Source organism: Malaclemys terrapin, chromosome 9, assembly GCF_027887155.1.
Source record: "Malaclemys terrapin pileata isolate rMalTer1 chromosome 9, rMalTer1.hap1, whole genome shotgun sequence".
NCBI lineage: Eukaryota > Metazoa > Chordata > Testudines > Emydidae > Malaclemys > Malaclemys terrapin.
Genome location: NC_071513.1, coordinates 10,319,410 through 10,334,105, shown reverse-complemented (window position 1 = coordinate 10,334,105; position 14,696 = coordinate 10,319,410).

Here is a 14,696-nt window from a genome sequence, read left to right as displayed (position 1 = left end):
TGCGCTGGGGGCTTTAGCCTGACAGATTTCAGATTAGTTGGAGCAACAAATAGCTTCCATGTGCGTGCTTCTTAAAGGACTGTGCAGAGGTGGACAAGTTTATACTCAGGTACTTACATGGTCCCTAACACTGCAGTGTCTGATAGCTTTCCCAATGAAAAGGAAAAGCGTACTCCCTCTGCCAGATGGCGTAGCTTGAAAGATAACAGCGTGTATAACTTGCTTGTGTATGTGCAAGTCTGCGCAGAGCGTATCATGTAAAACCTAAGTCAAAAATGGGTTTTGTAAGTAGTCTTGCCATTTTACTTATGGGGACGCTGAAGTGTAGATGTGACGGGGTGTGCCAGGCCCTTGGAGGCGCCTTGCTGGAGGCCTTGTGGTCCTACTACACCCCGTCCCAGAAAAGGAGCAGTGAAGGTGGGTCCTCCAGGCCTGCCTAGAAAGGCTGCAGGGAAGCAGCCAATCAGAGTGCAGCAGACCCAATTAAAAGGAGCTGCAGGGCTTGAGCAGGGCAGTTCCTGGCTAGGACCAGAAGGGATAGGATAGAGGTACTCTCCAGGCAAGGAGGCCTGTTAGAGACCTTATGCAAACATGGAACCCAAGGACTGTAACCATAAGGTAACAGGTGAAGAGGATGGGAAGCTGCCCAGGGAATGTAGCAGCAATTAGAGAAAGCAGCAGGTGGCTGCTACTTGTAGGGTCCCTGGGTTGGGACCGGAGTAGTGGGCAGGCCCGGGCTACCCCACCGGCCACTTGCGAAGTGGCCAAAGCCCTGAGAAGGGGACAAGTTTTGTTTTGGAGCCCAGAAAAGGGGCTAGAGTTTAAACAGGCCCAGAGACTGGGCGGAAGACCCCAGAGAAGACCATCATTTGTTGGACTGTTATCCCAGCAGGGGTTCCTTCATATGTTTACACTATGCATGGCTTAGCTGGAGGGCTGAGCTGCTGAAGACCCGCCTGATGAGGGCAACTGCCTATGGGGACCACCATGAGCAGAGAAAGGGAGAGGGCAGGCTTGCGCAACACCATCATAACAGAGGTTAAGTGACTTACCCAAGGACATAGTGGCAGTTGGGAGTTATGGGGTCTGATCCCATCAATCTTAATGCTAACCTTTGACATGGTAATTCCCTAGAACTAAAAGGGGCAGGCAAGTGTATTTCACTCCAATTTAGTCTTTTTTTTTTAAATCTCTTTAATTTGCCTCTGTTAGCTATTTGAATTTCAAAATGTCTCCTTTTGAAAAAAGTTCATGACATGTTTTAATATAATCTGACTTGTTCCTTTTGTACCATTATAATATTTTGTTTCCTGGCAATATGAGTGTGTTTGTACACCGCTTTATATGAAGAGCTGACTGGCTTTCTCCCCCCGACCCCCAAATCTTTAATGACCATAGTAACTCCTTGGTAAAATTTTCAAAAGCTCCCCAGACCCATTTTCAAAAGTGACATAGGTGCCAAATCCCATTTACTTTCTTTTCAATTTAGGCTCTTAAGATATTTAAGTGCTTATGAAAATGTTATCCCTCCACGAGTTCATTTTACTCTCCGTGCAGGTGCCTGGGCAGAAATGTTCCTGCATGACTTGTGTGTTTTGGACACTGTATTTCATCCTGCTGGTCAAGGGTCAGTTGTGGCAACTGAAGCTTCCTGTTCCTAGCACTGACCTGACTTTACTGTGCTGCTTAGGGCAGGGTGAGCCTGTAGCGGTGCCAGCATAACTGGTGAGGCTTTGATTTGGGGATGTTGCCCTAGAATCATCCCATTGGGCAGAAGTAGGGCCATGACCCTCTGGTGGATACTCTTTCAAAGGGCAACAGTGAGATCTCAGAACATCCCTAGAGGGATGGGGGCATTGGTTTGGAGGCTCAGTATCTCTGCACTGTTCCCTCTTCCCCTGTGCCAGTGCATCTCCCATAGGCACTCTTTTCTCGCAGCTGTTCCAAAATCTCCATAGGGAGTAGAATGAGACAAGTGCACCCATGTGCTAACTGTGTTCTTACCTTCCACGAGGAAGTCCTCACAGAGGAGGATATGGCAGAGCGCAGCCTAAGCCCTTTCCCTCAGCTCTGCCTTCCCATGCCCCCTCATCTGTAAATCCTAAAATCAGGCAGGGGGCTTGCACACAATGAGGGATGGGAGATAATGTCACATAGGCTCAACCACACTCCTCTTCATAGAAACTTCACTGTTTTCCCACCCCAGGGGATTTTCAAGAGGTTATGAGCTGGCCTCACTGTCTCTTACTCTCTATTTATTTATTTCTCTGTTCTTATTTATTTCTATTGCGGTAGCACCTGGGAACCCAAGTCATGGACCAGGAGCCCGTTCTGCAGATGCTGTACAAACAGAACAAACAGCCCTTGGGCAGATAAAGGCAATGGTGTTGTCTTGAGAGCTCCAATTGCATTGAGCCACACGGTTAGAAGGGACTGCAAGGGTTATCTAATCTAACTCCCTGCCAAGATTTGTTGCGTTTAAACCATCCAAGACAGAGGGCTTTCCAGCCTCCTTTTGAAAACCTCCAGCGAAGGTGCTTCCACAATCTCCCTAGGCGTCTGTTGCATTGTCCTGTTCTTACAGTGAGGGAATTTTTCCTGAGATTTAATCTAAATCCAAAAAGAACAGGAGTACTTGTGGCACCTTAGAGACTAACACATTTATTTCAGCATAAGCTTTCGTGGGCTACAGCTCACTTCTTCAGATGCATAGAGTGAAACACACAGACAGAAGATATTTATACATACAGAGAACTTGAAAAGGTCGAAGTACACATACCAATTGTAAGAGGCCAATCAATTGAGATGAGCTATCAGTAGCAGCAGAAGAAAAAACTTTGAAGTGATTATGCCCCATGTTAAGTTCTCCTCACACCTTCTATGGGCCACCTCGATTAACACTTCAAAGTTTTTTCTTCTGCTGCTACTGATAGCTCATCTCAATTGATTGGCCTCTTACAATTGGTATGCGTACTTCCACCTTTTCATGTTCTCTGTATGTATAAATATCTTCTGTCTGTGTGTTTCACTCTATGCATCTGAGGAAGTGAGCTGTAGCCCACGAAAGCTTATGCTGAAATAAATGTGTTAGTCTCTAAGGTGCCACAAGTACTCCTGTTCTTTTTGCGGATACAGACTAACACGGCTGTTATTTGAAACCAATCTAAATCAAGGCATTGCTGCCATGTTCAAAAATCCTCCTCCGATGAAGGCCTCAAGAAGCATTAGTCCAATGACTAAGTAACTATTTTTTGTTCTAAACGGAGTCTCCTTCCCATTCTGTACACTCACACACTCTGCAAACTGCCTAAGGCGGCAGCGTTGTCAAGGTGCTGTCAACACTTTCCCAGGAAGTTCCCAGATCTCTGTCGCAGCCCCCTCAAAAACGAACCGCTCCCAGGTTTAAAATGGGCAATGGCTTACACAATCACAGCCTGAGCTTTGCAGCTTTCTTCAAAGGAATTTTTGTGTTGTGCAGAACAACACAAAGGGCCTTGAGCAACAGCTGCTCTGGGTCAGACTGATAGGTATGTTCTCATACTGGCAAATGGAATGAGGTCTGTGGTATTGGGAACTCGTGTGTTTATCCCTCTGAGAGACACTACTCCACTGTGAGTTGTGGCTAAAATCTGTCTAACAGCCAAACGATGCATTTCAGTCAGATTGTTAATGCGATGGCAGTAATTTGAATGATGTACTTCCGACAGGCAGCTCTGAAGCAGAGTCTGAACTTGTAAGATCCAGTTTAAATGTCCTAGGGTATTTGTTTTTATGCAGCTGCTCCCCAGTGAATGAAGGACCGTTATCAAAAGATCGTGTAGTGCTAGATCCTACCACCCTGACTCTATGAGTTATCTTGTTTGATAGCTACTGGCAGAAAAGTACCAATCAACGTGAGTAAGGCTGGCTCATGCTGTGCTGAAGTGGTGTGCCTCATAGATTAATTGATTTAATTTTGGGGGAGAACCCACAGCTATAACTTTTATTTCACTGAAACTCTGTAGTGTGCTCACTCCTAATTATGTAGAAATACCACCATGAATTTGATTCTCCACTAGAAGACAGCCGTTATTTAGTGACTCAACAAAACACAATTTGAAGAATAACATTATTTTATTAAACACTTATCAGTAGTAGTAATTTGCTCCATATTCTGCACAGCCTCTTCATAGTTGCTGTAGCTTCAGTCTCCTGTTCCTGAGATAAAAATGTATTCTGTTCATGTATGCATGTGGGCCTAGATTCTGTGCTGGTGTGAACAGAGGTGGCTACATTGACTTCAGCAGAACTCAGCCAGTTTCCACTAGCCGAGGACCTGGGCTCCAAGGAGAAACTGTTTAGTGCAGAATGGTACCAGCTTTGAGTTGTCTGCCTGAGCTGTGGGTTCTGTTCTTCTGCAAGGCCACCTTGACCAAAGCATTTTCCTGGAGTGCTTGAGAAGTGGTCAGCTCTTAGAGCTCAGGCAGGTAACCGAGGAGCAAGTTTCCAACTAGGCCTTGAAAATGCAGGGTAGGCATTTTAACTAAGTGACCTCACCTGCTGCTCCTAATGGCCCAGCTTGCAAAACTTTTTCATTTTTCTTTAAAACTCCTCCTCCACGGCATCAAACCAATAGTGGCTGTTAATCAATTTCACAAATGTGACCTCATAATTGATGGGAAACTTAGTTTAGGGGAAATTGCCATCTGATTGGCATTGCCAGAGGTGTTCATCTAAAGCTTCTGTTACCGAGGAAGGTTGGGAGAGGGCTGTTAGATGATTCCTGGTAGACCTTAAAAGAAATTTACATTGCTGCTTAAAAATCCCACCCAAGAAGCATCTTCCAGTAGCTGCCTCTTTCCTTTTTCCTTCTGGCTACAGAGAAGGAAGCCCTTTGTGGAAAGAGCAACTGCACAGGTTCAGCCACTTTTACTGCAGACTGGGAGAGTCTGACACCTTCTTGCTCCACACACAAGCTCTCTTCCTCCAGCGCTGCCCTTCCCCCCCCCCCCCCCCAGGAAATCTAGGCTGAAAGTGACTGTGGTGGTTTGGGCCCTTGCCTCTCCTTCTCATTAAGGTGTGCAGTCCCTTTGCCTAGCATCTCGAAGTAGTGTCTCCATCCTACAGGCTTCCTCTTTCTTCCCCCAAGGAGGAGTCGGGGGGGAAACTGCGGTCTGAAGTAGCTAACTTTGCCGAGGGGTATGAAGTGAGGAGCGGCTCCTATCCTGGAGCCTCGCAGGGCAAATCAGCTACTCTGGCGTTCCCCAGAGTAGCCGTCGTACCTGCCAACTACTCTTCCAATCTGCCCCTAGAAAGCAGAGCTGCTCCTTAGCTAGGCTTCCACGCTGGCGAGTGAGTCACACACTGGCCCTCCTAAGGCTGATATGGAGCAAGGTTGGTGGCTGGCAGAGGGGGCAGCTCCTCTGAGCTGTGGGACGACAGCTGCTTCCCTCCATCCTTGCGGGTCGCAAAGGAAGCTACTGGCTCAAGTTGTCTTCTGCAGCGCCTCAGCCTAAAAGGATCTGCAGTGGCAGCAGCTGAGAAAGGACGGGAGCGTCACAGTCAGCTCATGGTGGGTGTGTATAAACCTACTCCTAGCACAGTGCCTTGGGCGAGAGGGATAGCTCAGTGGTTTGAGCATTGGCCTGCTAAACCCAGAGTTGGCAGTTCAATCCATGAGGGGGCATTTAGGGATCTGGGGCAAAATCAGTACTTGGTCCTGCTAGTGAAGGCAGGGGGCTGGACTCGATGACCTTTCAAGGTCCCTTCCAGTTCTAGGAGATAGGACATCTCCATTAATAAAAATAATAATAATAAAAAAGTCCCTCCAGCCTGGATCTCCTGTACCTAGAAAAGGGGAGGGGAGTGATCCTGGGAGGAATGGAGAGACGGGAGATTCTTCCTGCCCCTCTTGTTCAACAGCACAGGCCCCAGGCTGCCCCATTGTGTTTCCATCTCAGCAGTGGATAGAAATATTTGCCTCCCAGCAGGACACAAGCAGGCGGTTTGGGTTCGATTCTTTCAGGTGCTGATAATTCTGTGAGATGCTGTGTTCTGTGAATGCCTACGGCAGCGGGTAGGGATTGAGGGCTCTCAGCCCTTGCCTGCTTAAGCACTAGTGCCTTCCCAATGCCAGAGACCTGAGCTGTTTATAATTGAACTGGTGGCACTGAATGGGTTTAAACACAAACCATACTGTGCCTTTGCAATAGCCATGTTGGGTTGCTTTGCTTTGCCCTTTGTTGCTGTTAAGCGGTTGACGTCCCAGTGCCTTCTAGGTACCCATCTCACAATTCCCACCTCACGTCCCAGTCGAAGCAGTGCATTCTGGGAGACTTTGCAATGCTACTAATACAATATGTAGCAAAATAATAGTGGGTGAAGTAGCTGGACTAATTCATTTGGTCACCATGCTGCGGCTAAAACAAATATTATGTCTGCCATCTTGATTGATACACTGAGGGTTGAACTGGGGAGCTCTACTGCTAAACCCATGAGCTCCCACAACTGAAGAGCCAGGGCCCATTGGCTGGGACTGTAAGAGGCTCATATCCTCTGCAGGGCTGGCTGCAGGCACCAGCTTGGCAAGCAGGTGCTTGGGGCGGCAGGTCCGGCTATTCGGCGGCAATTCGGCGGACAGTCCCTCACTCCGGCTCGGAGCGAAGGACCTCCCGCTGAATTGCCACCACAGATCACGATCACGGCTTTTTTTTTTTTTTTGGCTGCTTGGGGCGGCCAAAACCTTGGAGCAGGCCCTGATCCTCTGTGGACTGGGCACAGCATGAGACTGGTAACACACACTGACCAGTGGGGGTTGTAGTTACACCAGTTGTCAACTGCTTGGGGTCATACCTGTGTGAAGAGATAAAGTGATCCACCGACCTTCTAGGGTCTTCGGGCAGTTCACTTTCTCAAGTGTCGAGAAGGCCCAGGGGCAATGGTGGTAATGGACAGTGGGGTGCTTTTAAGAAGTCACTATCTTTGTATTAAAAAGAGAAAGATTAGCCATTTCCTACCCCGACCTTTGGCTCATCAGTGTCTAGAAATCCTCTCCAGGGAGACAAAACAGAACTGCCCTCTGAATCAAGGCTAGCAACAGCATGTTCTTGAATGCCGAGATATCACCGAAGCTATGGAGCCACGCTGTACTCTAAACACTGCTTTCCTCTCTGTGCATAGCAGTGGTGGTGGCATTGCTAAAAAAGAGTGAGCTAGGGGCTGCTGTAGCGGAACAGGGACTGCATGGCATGCTGTGGCGTAAAGCAACAGTGCGCCAGCCTCCCATGCGCTAACTGTTCATGTGAACACTGTTACTGGGGGCTAACAGTTCCCTAGTGAGCTTTGATATACTCGGCTTCGAAATGGGAGTAGATCGAAGTGCCCTGGGGATAACAGGCCCATCTGGCCAGTTAGTATGTGACAGGCTTGCTGTTGCTCTCAAGCCCCTGGACTAGTGACCGGTCTCTGCTGCTGGAGAGGGTCTTGTTAAACTCAGTGTGTTAAGAAATTCGCAGAGAACAAGGGTAAGCCCAGCGGAGGAAATGGGAGCTGGCGAATGGCAGGTTTCCTCCAGCAGGCAGAACTGCTGCTGCTCTCCCAGTGCCGGGGCTGCATGCTTTGTGAGGGCAGTCTGCCTCCAGTGAAGAACAAAAGAGCTTAACAAGAGCAATACAAATGAAGGGCTCCTGCAAACAACTCCAATCTCTAGAGAGGGAAGGAGGATGCCAGCCAAGCATCGCAAAATAAATGAGACACCGATGCTGACCCTATTTCTCAGGATGGGACCAGAACAGCTGGAAGAACAGCGCACTGCTGTTATCTGTAGTACATGTATGCAAAGGCTACACTGGAGACCCTAGCATAGCTGCTGTAAGCACCTGGCATGAAGCAGAGTCAATAAATGGGCCTCAGTTAATAAACGAATGTAGAGGAGGGATTAGACAATGGGATTAAAACCTGGGGACGTGATGCTGTTTTCAGTGTGGTGCCGTACGATGTCCAAAATCAAAGTCTCCTTTTGAACAAATGTGAAAAAATACAGTGTCTAGACTGGCGGTTATGGGACTCCAGGGAGTGGAGGTGGACTTAGGTGTGTGAAATGTACTACTCGGATGTTAACGGTTTGCAAGGGAAAGCCTGAGGCCTGATTTCTATGCGCTTTGGAACATATTTAAATGCTGCTGCCACACTGAGATTAGAATTCCCCCCCCCCCCCTTTGGCCTTATGCTGCGCACTTGTCAAGTGAACGGGGTCCATTTGGAATTAACACTTCTTTATGAGCGTTGCCGACTTTTTGACATTGAGGAACTAGGCTGGCAGAAGCAGCTCCGGGCCCGAATTTCAGTCAGATGCTACCTTGTTGGAATGCACTTCCCTGTGCTCTGTGGAACTTGTATCAGTGAAGTCCTGAGACTTTAGCGCCCCCTCCTGGAATGTGCCTGCTGTAGCATGGGCCACTGGCTTGGTTTGGAACTATCAATGGTGCATGCAACGGGGATTGCTTTTACTCAGATTTTAATTTCTCATCTTTCTGGTTAGGACAGGGTCCTATAGAGACAACTGCCCCTAAGTAACAGCTGAAGTCAAAACTTTGATATGGAGCCACACCCTGCTTCTTAGTTGAGTTCATGCCCCCAGCTTTTTGGGCCAGGGATGCAGTCTTCTAATATGTTTGGAAAGTGCCTAGCACATTGTGGTAGGCAGCATTGTTGTAGCCGTGGTAGTCCCAGGATATTAGCGAGACAAGGTGTGTGAGGTCATATCTTTTATTGGGTGACAGAGACAAACTTTCGAGTGTACACAGAGCTCTCCTTCAGGCTTGAAGTTGGTCCAATCAAAGATATTTCCTCACTAGGGTGACCAGATGTCCCGATTTTATAAGGACAGTTCCGATATTTGAGGCTTTTTCTTATATAGAAGCCTATTACCCCCCCACACACACACACACCCTCTGTCCTGATTTTTCACACTTGCTGTCTGGTCACCCTATTCCTCACCCACCTTGTTTTTCTAGCTTACGGTGGGCATTACTGTAATCCATAGAATAGTCCTCTATGTAATTCTGTCCTTTGGGGTGATTTATTGTAGTGCTCCAATATGAAAAGCTACAGAAAGAATAAAATTGCCTTCTTCTTAGCTGGATTTCCTGATGCTCAGAGTTTTCTAGGGTGTTAGTATAGTTCTCCTTACTCCCCCCATCAGAAACATACAGTCAAATCAGTCACTGGAGTGAAGACTCAGAACTGTGTGTGTGAGTTACCTCCCAGCTGATGGAAATTCTCTTCTCGGATCTGCATGGCGGATCTTTACTCCCACATTCTGCTCTGCCTACATGTGCAGATCTCTCTTTGAAGCCAATGGGAGTTCTGTGTATGAAGAGAGAGAATATTGGTGTTAACATCCTCCGTAATACGCTGAGAAAAGGCTTTTGCCCTGAATCATTAGCACCTAGTTCAATGCCTAGGAGCAGAGGAGCATTTTTATCCAACTGTTTATGATGGTCCCAGGATGAATTGTAATGGAGCTGTGACTAGGCAAGGAGAAATCAGAAAGTTCATGATACTTTTGTACATGCTGTAGTGCAGAGACAGGGGATAATAGACCCAAGCAGCAGAGAGAAAAGGAACTGCAAGATGCAATGAACAAAGAATTTAGATCTCAAGTCATGATCTAACAGGAAGAAAAGGTTAGGATCCAGCAAGAAAGTAGAGAGAAGAGAAATCTAATGAGCGCAAAACTGGAAAGGGACGTACTCAGTATAGCCACGTGCAGACCAGACACAGAGCAATAAGGAATCAGGTCTCCCTATACTTGCTCTAATTTATTACTATGCTTTAAATATTATAGTTTCTAAAAGTTGTTCAGAAGGTTTGTATGTAAATCTTAACTGCACAGGTTTTCTGAATTCCTCTCTTGTGCGCAGTTATTTGTATTAAACACACCATGATTTATTCTAGCATGTTAAAAATGTGCCATTATTGCTGCATGTGAAATCTTTGCTCTTCTTGCTCCTGCCTGATGCTGTGGTGTTCAGTTATCACCCTGGGCCCAAGGTGCTCAAAAGAGATCCTCTTGATTCAGTCACGCAGGTCCCCAACTGCCTCTGCATAACAGAACGTAGGCTTCTGCAGTGCCCCTCTTCCAGATTTCCTGTCTTGCTTCAGCTAAACCATTTAAGGGTACAGTTCCCAATGTCACAGATGCTGCATTAAAAGAGATGAAGCCATTAACTACTAGCCTATTGTACATGTTGTTGAAAGTGTCCAATTTACTCTTTATTGTGAAAGCACTGAGCAATTATCCAGGCACTACCTTTAATACTAGATTATTCCTTGAGTATGTTCAAACAGCAATGTGCAGGTTGACACTGTGGCACTTCCTGAGGGTCCCCGGGATCGTGAGGCACCTTGCTACCATCTGCCCTTAGCATGAGGAAACTCACCTGCGCTGGCTGTTGGCATTGGCAACAGGCAACACAAGCACTCTCCTTTAGGCCTCGCGGGCCGTGCTGTCACTCTACAGGTTAATGATCGGTACCCCAACTCTCGAGCCCTCCAACTGTCTCACTGGAGTGTCCAGCGCTGGGTTCACGGGACACTTGCAATAGACACAGATTCACTGCTTCCAAAGGAACAGTACGCCCCAGCTTACCAGTTCCACCTCAGATCACTGCTCCTCATAACACACAGCACTTAGATACATTTATAGTGAGGGTCCTACCAAATTCATGGTCCATTTTGGTCAATTTCAAAGTCATAGGATTTTAAAAAGTGTAAATTTCGTGATTTCAGCTATTTAAACCTGAAATTTCACAGTGTGGTAATTGTATGGGTCCTGACCCAAAAAGAAGTTGTCGGGGAGGTCACAAGGTTATTTTAGGGGGGGTTGCAGTACCGCTACCGTTACTTCTGCGCTGCTGCTGCTGCTGCTGGGGGCAGCGTTGGGCAGCTGGAGAGCGGCGGCTGCTGGCCAGGAGCCCAGTTCTGAAGGCAGAGCCGCCGCCAGCAGCAGCACAGAAGGAAGGATGGCCTGGTATGGTATTGCCACCCTTACTTCTGCGCTGCTGCTGGTGGGGCACCGCCTTCAGAGCTGGGCGCCCAGCCAACAGCCACCGCTCTCCGGACACCCAGCTCTGAAGACAGCGCAGAAGTAAGGGTGGCAATGCCGCAACCCCCCTTCAATAATCTTTCGAGCCCCCTGCAATTCACTTTTGGGTCAGGACCCCCAGTTTGAGAAATGCTGGTCTCCCCAGTGAAATCTGTATAGTATAGGGTAAAAGCACACAGAAGACCAGATTTCATGGTCTGTGACGCGTTTTTCATGGCCGTGAATTTGGTGGGGCCCTATTTATAGTGAAATCCAGTGTAAATGTATTTAACAAAGCACAGAGGTTCAAGTAGAAGTATTGGAAACAAATGGTTACATATAAAATGAAATCATAACATGCATTCTAGAGCCTAGACTTAATTAACAAGAACCTCTCAGGTCTTGTAGAGTATTCACACAAAATCCTTGCAGCACTTTACAGCCAGGCTGGCTGTGACCTCCTTTCATGAGACAAGCATGCTGTCAGTTTGCCTCCCAGGTGAAGGACTCCATGTGTGTTTTTGCACTCCAAGATATACCAGAGCAATCCGTTGTCTTTATTCATAAACAGGACATTCTCCCAGCTGTTTGTTCCTTCCTGTAGATTTCCCCTCTTGTAGATTTTGTAATCTCTTATTTTGCAGCTGGCTCCGTATGCCAATAGGCCTACAGTGAGAGGCACAGATGTCCAGATAGGGACATAGGTGTCTGTTATCTCCTGACTGAGAGGAACATTTCAGTAGTATGTCACCCTTGGTAACCTGCCTTAATTCCATGACCTTAAGAACATAATTTTCAGTATAGATACATAACTCCTTAAATATTATCCATATGTAAGTCTCGCAAGTAGTGTGACGACCAGTGGGCTGCTGGCTCTCAGTAGAGACTCCATATGCCACCCTTTGGTGAACTGATATGCAGATACCCAACCCAAGGGATCCCTGTAAATCTCTAGGCACCTCTGTGCCCTCTGCCAGTTGGTACCAAGGGGTCCCTGGATCACAGACATGAAATACATTTGTACGTAGCTCAGAAATTCTCTGGCCCAGAGTCCTCTCTCAAAACCAGTGGGGTAGCCTGGGGTGTAACTGAAGGCAGAATTTGGTCCAAATTGTCACACTTCATCTTTGATGTTAGTGGATTGCACTGGGGTGTGAGTGGAGGCAGAACGTGGCTATAAACTTAAAGAATGAGGCTTGTCCATATATCTCTGGATATTTTCTGATGGAAAAGTTTTCCGTTGGAAAATGCTGATAAAATGAAATCAAAACAGTTTCTTGGGAATGTATCGATGCTGTTGAAATTTTTGATCAAGAATTATCCAAATGCTTGATTCTGACAAAGTCAAAGCCCTTCATTTCACCGCTCTCATTTGGATGATATTATGTTATAAGTGATAAGGTCGAAGGCCTTCATTTAGACTTTATCAAAAGGAAGTGCTTTGATTTTAACAAAATGGAACTTTTCGAGAAGGGCGTTTGGATGTTTCCTAAACAAAATTTTTCTGAATGTTTATTTTGTGGGAAATTTCAACTTTTCATTCCAATTTGAGATGAAAGGCAATTTTGAAATGTTGGAATTTCCCTCAGAACAGGTCTATCAATTATTATTTGGATTATAGTAGTGGCTAGCGGCCCTGACTGAGTTCAGGGCCCAATTGTGCTACATGTACAGGAAGAGACAGTAAAAGACAGCTCCTGCCCCAAAGAGCTCACAGACTTTATAGACAAAAGGCAGGAGGCAGGGATTATTATTACCCTCATTTTACAGATCGGGAACTAAGGTCTAGAAACATTAAGTGACTTGTCCAAGGTCATGCAGGAATTCTGTGGCAGGGCTGGGAACTCAAAAAAAAAAAATCTCCTGAGTCCCAGCACAATGCCTTAACTGCAAGGCCATCTTTCCTCTTCCAAAGCTTTGAGGTGGTCCTCTACAGATATGAAGAGGTATCAGCCTGTGCAGAGGAGATGCAGCACCACAAGGAACCAATGCCCAGCTGAAAAAGAGAGGCAGACTATGATTCTTCTCTGAAAATAGAACTGTAAGACTTTCTTCTCCACCCCCTGTCATGCTTTGTTGCTCTGCCCTGGAGGCTCACCCCTGATGCTGCTATTCTAATGATGCTTTCTTTCCTCATCCTTGAAAAGCAGGCTATGCAACCTTGGCTGAGTTGAATAAATGTTCTCCCTGACTGCAAGAGCCTGGAGTGAATTCTGAGCAGTGCTTATTCTCCCAACAAATTATCTGATAAAAAGGAGAGTATTAATCACATTCCTGGAAAAAAAAAGAAGAAGTTTGTTTTGATCTCTCCTGCTGCTGCTCCTGCTTTAAAAAGCACAAATATTTCTCTGACAATAGAGCTAGGCTATATCACTCCTGAAAGACAATATTTGGCAGGTATACAGGTTAATATATCTATCTGTGATTCTGCCAACATCCTATCCTAATACTTCCCACATATTTACTTTTTTTTTAAGTTAGTTTGATCTTCTGCTGAAGGAAATGATTCTCTTTACTCAAGCCCCCTCTCAAATATTTTACAGCAAGAAGGATGTGATCCATTACTTAGGGAGCCCTCATAACACACAGCTGTGGGATACTCATGCTTTCCCTCTATCTGCTCGGCTGGAGGATTCAGATACTTTGTTCTACTAAACAAAATCAAGGTCATGGGATGTTAAAAACAAATAGATTGGCCCAGGGCCGACTTTAGGCCTATCCCCCCGATTCCCTGAAATCGGGCCCCGCGCCTTAGGCGCCTTTTAAATTTTTTTTTTTATTCACCCGGTGGCGGTCCGCTCCGGGTCTTCGGCGGCACTTTGGTGGCGGGGGGTCCGCTCCGGGTCTTCGGTGGCACTTCGGTGGTGGGGGAGGGGGGGTCCTTCAGTACCGCGGAAGAGCCAGAGCGCATCCCCTGCCGCCGAAGTGCCACCAAAGACCCGGACCGCCACCAGGTATTCAAATCAGGCCCCGCAGATCCTAAAGCCATCCCTGGATTGGCCTATTGAACTTGATAGCATAATCATTTTCTTGTCACTGGCTTTAGTTTCTCTTTGCTGAAATAAGATTAGCACAGATCAAACTTCCACATCTCCAGAATAAATAGTTTTAGACTAGGGAGCTGTTATGCACTTGTGTAAATGTTCTAAGAATTTGCTAACCCTCTTGAGTTTTAGGGATGATTTGTTCCTAAAAATGTTATACCCCTCCATAGATCCACTGATGAAAAGCTCTGTATAAGAGCTAGGTATTTTTTATCATTATTTATTTATTAGAACATAAGAACGGCCGTACTGGGTCAGACCAAAAGTCCATCTAGCCCAGTATCCTGTCTACCGACAGTGGCCAATGCTAGGTGCCTCAGAGGGAGTGCTCTTAACAGGTAATGATCAAGTGATCTCTCCCTGCCATCCATCTCCACCCTCTGACAGAGGCTAGGGTCACCATTCCTTACCCATCCTGGCTAATAGCCATTAACGGACTTAACCTCCATGAATTTATCCAGTTCTCTTTTAAACGCTGTTATAGTCCTAGCCTTCACAATCTCCTTAGGCAAGGAGTTCCACAGGTTGACTGTGCACTGTGTGAAGAACTTCCTTTTATTTGTTTTAAACCTGCTGCCCATTAATTT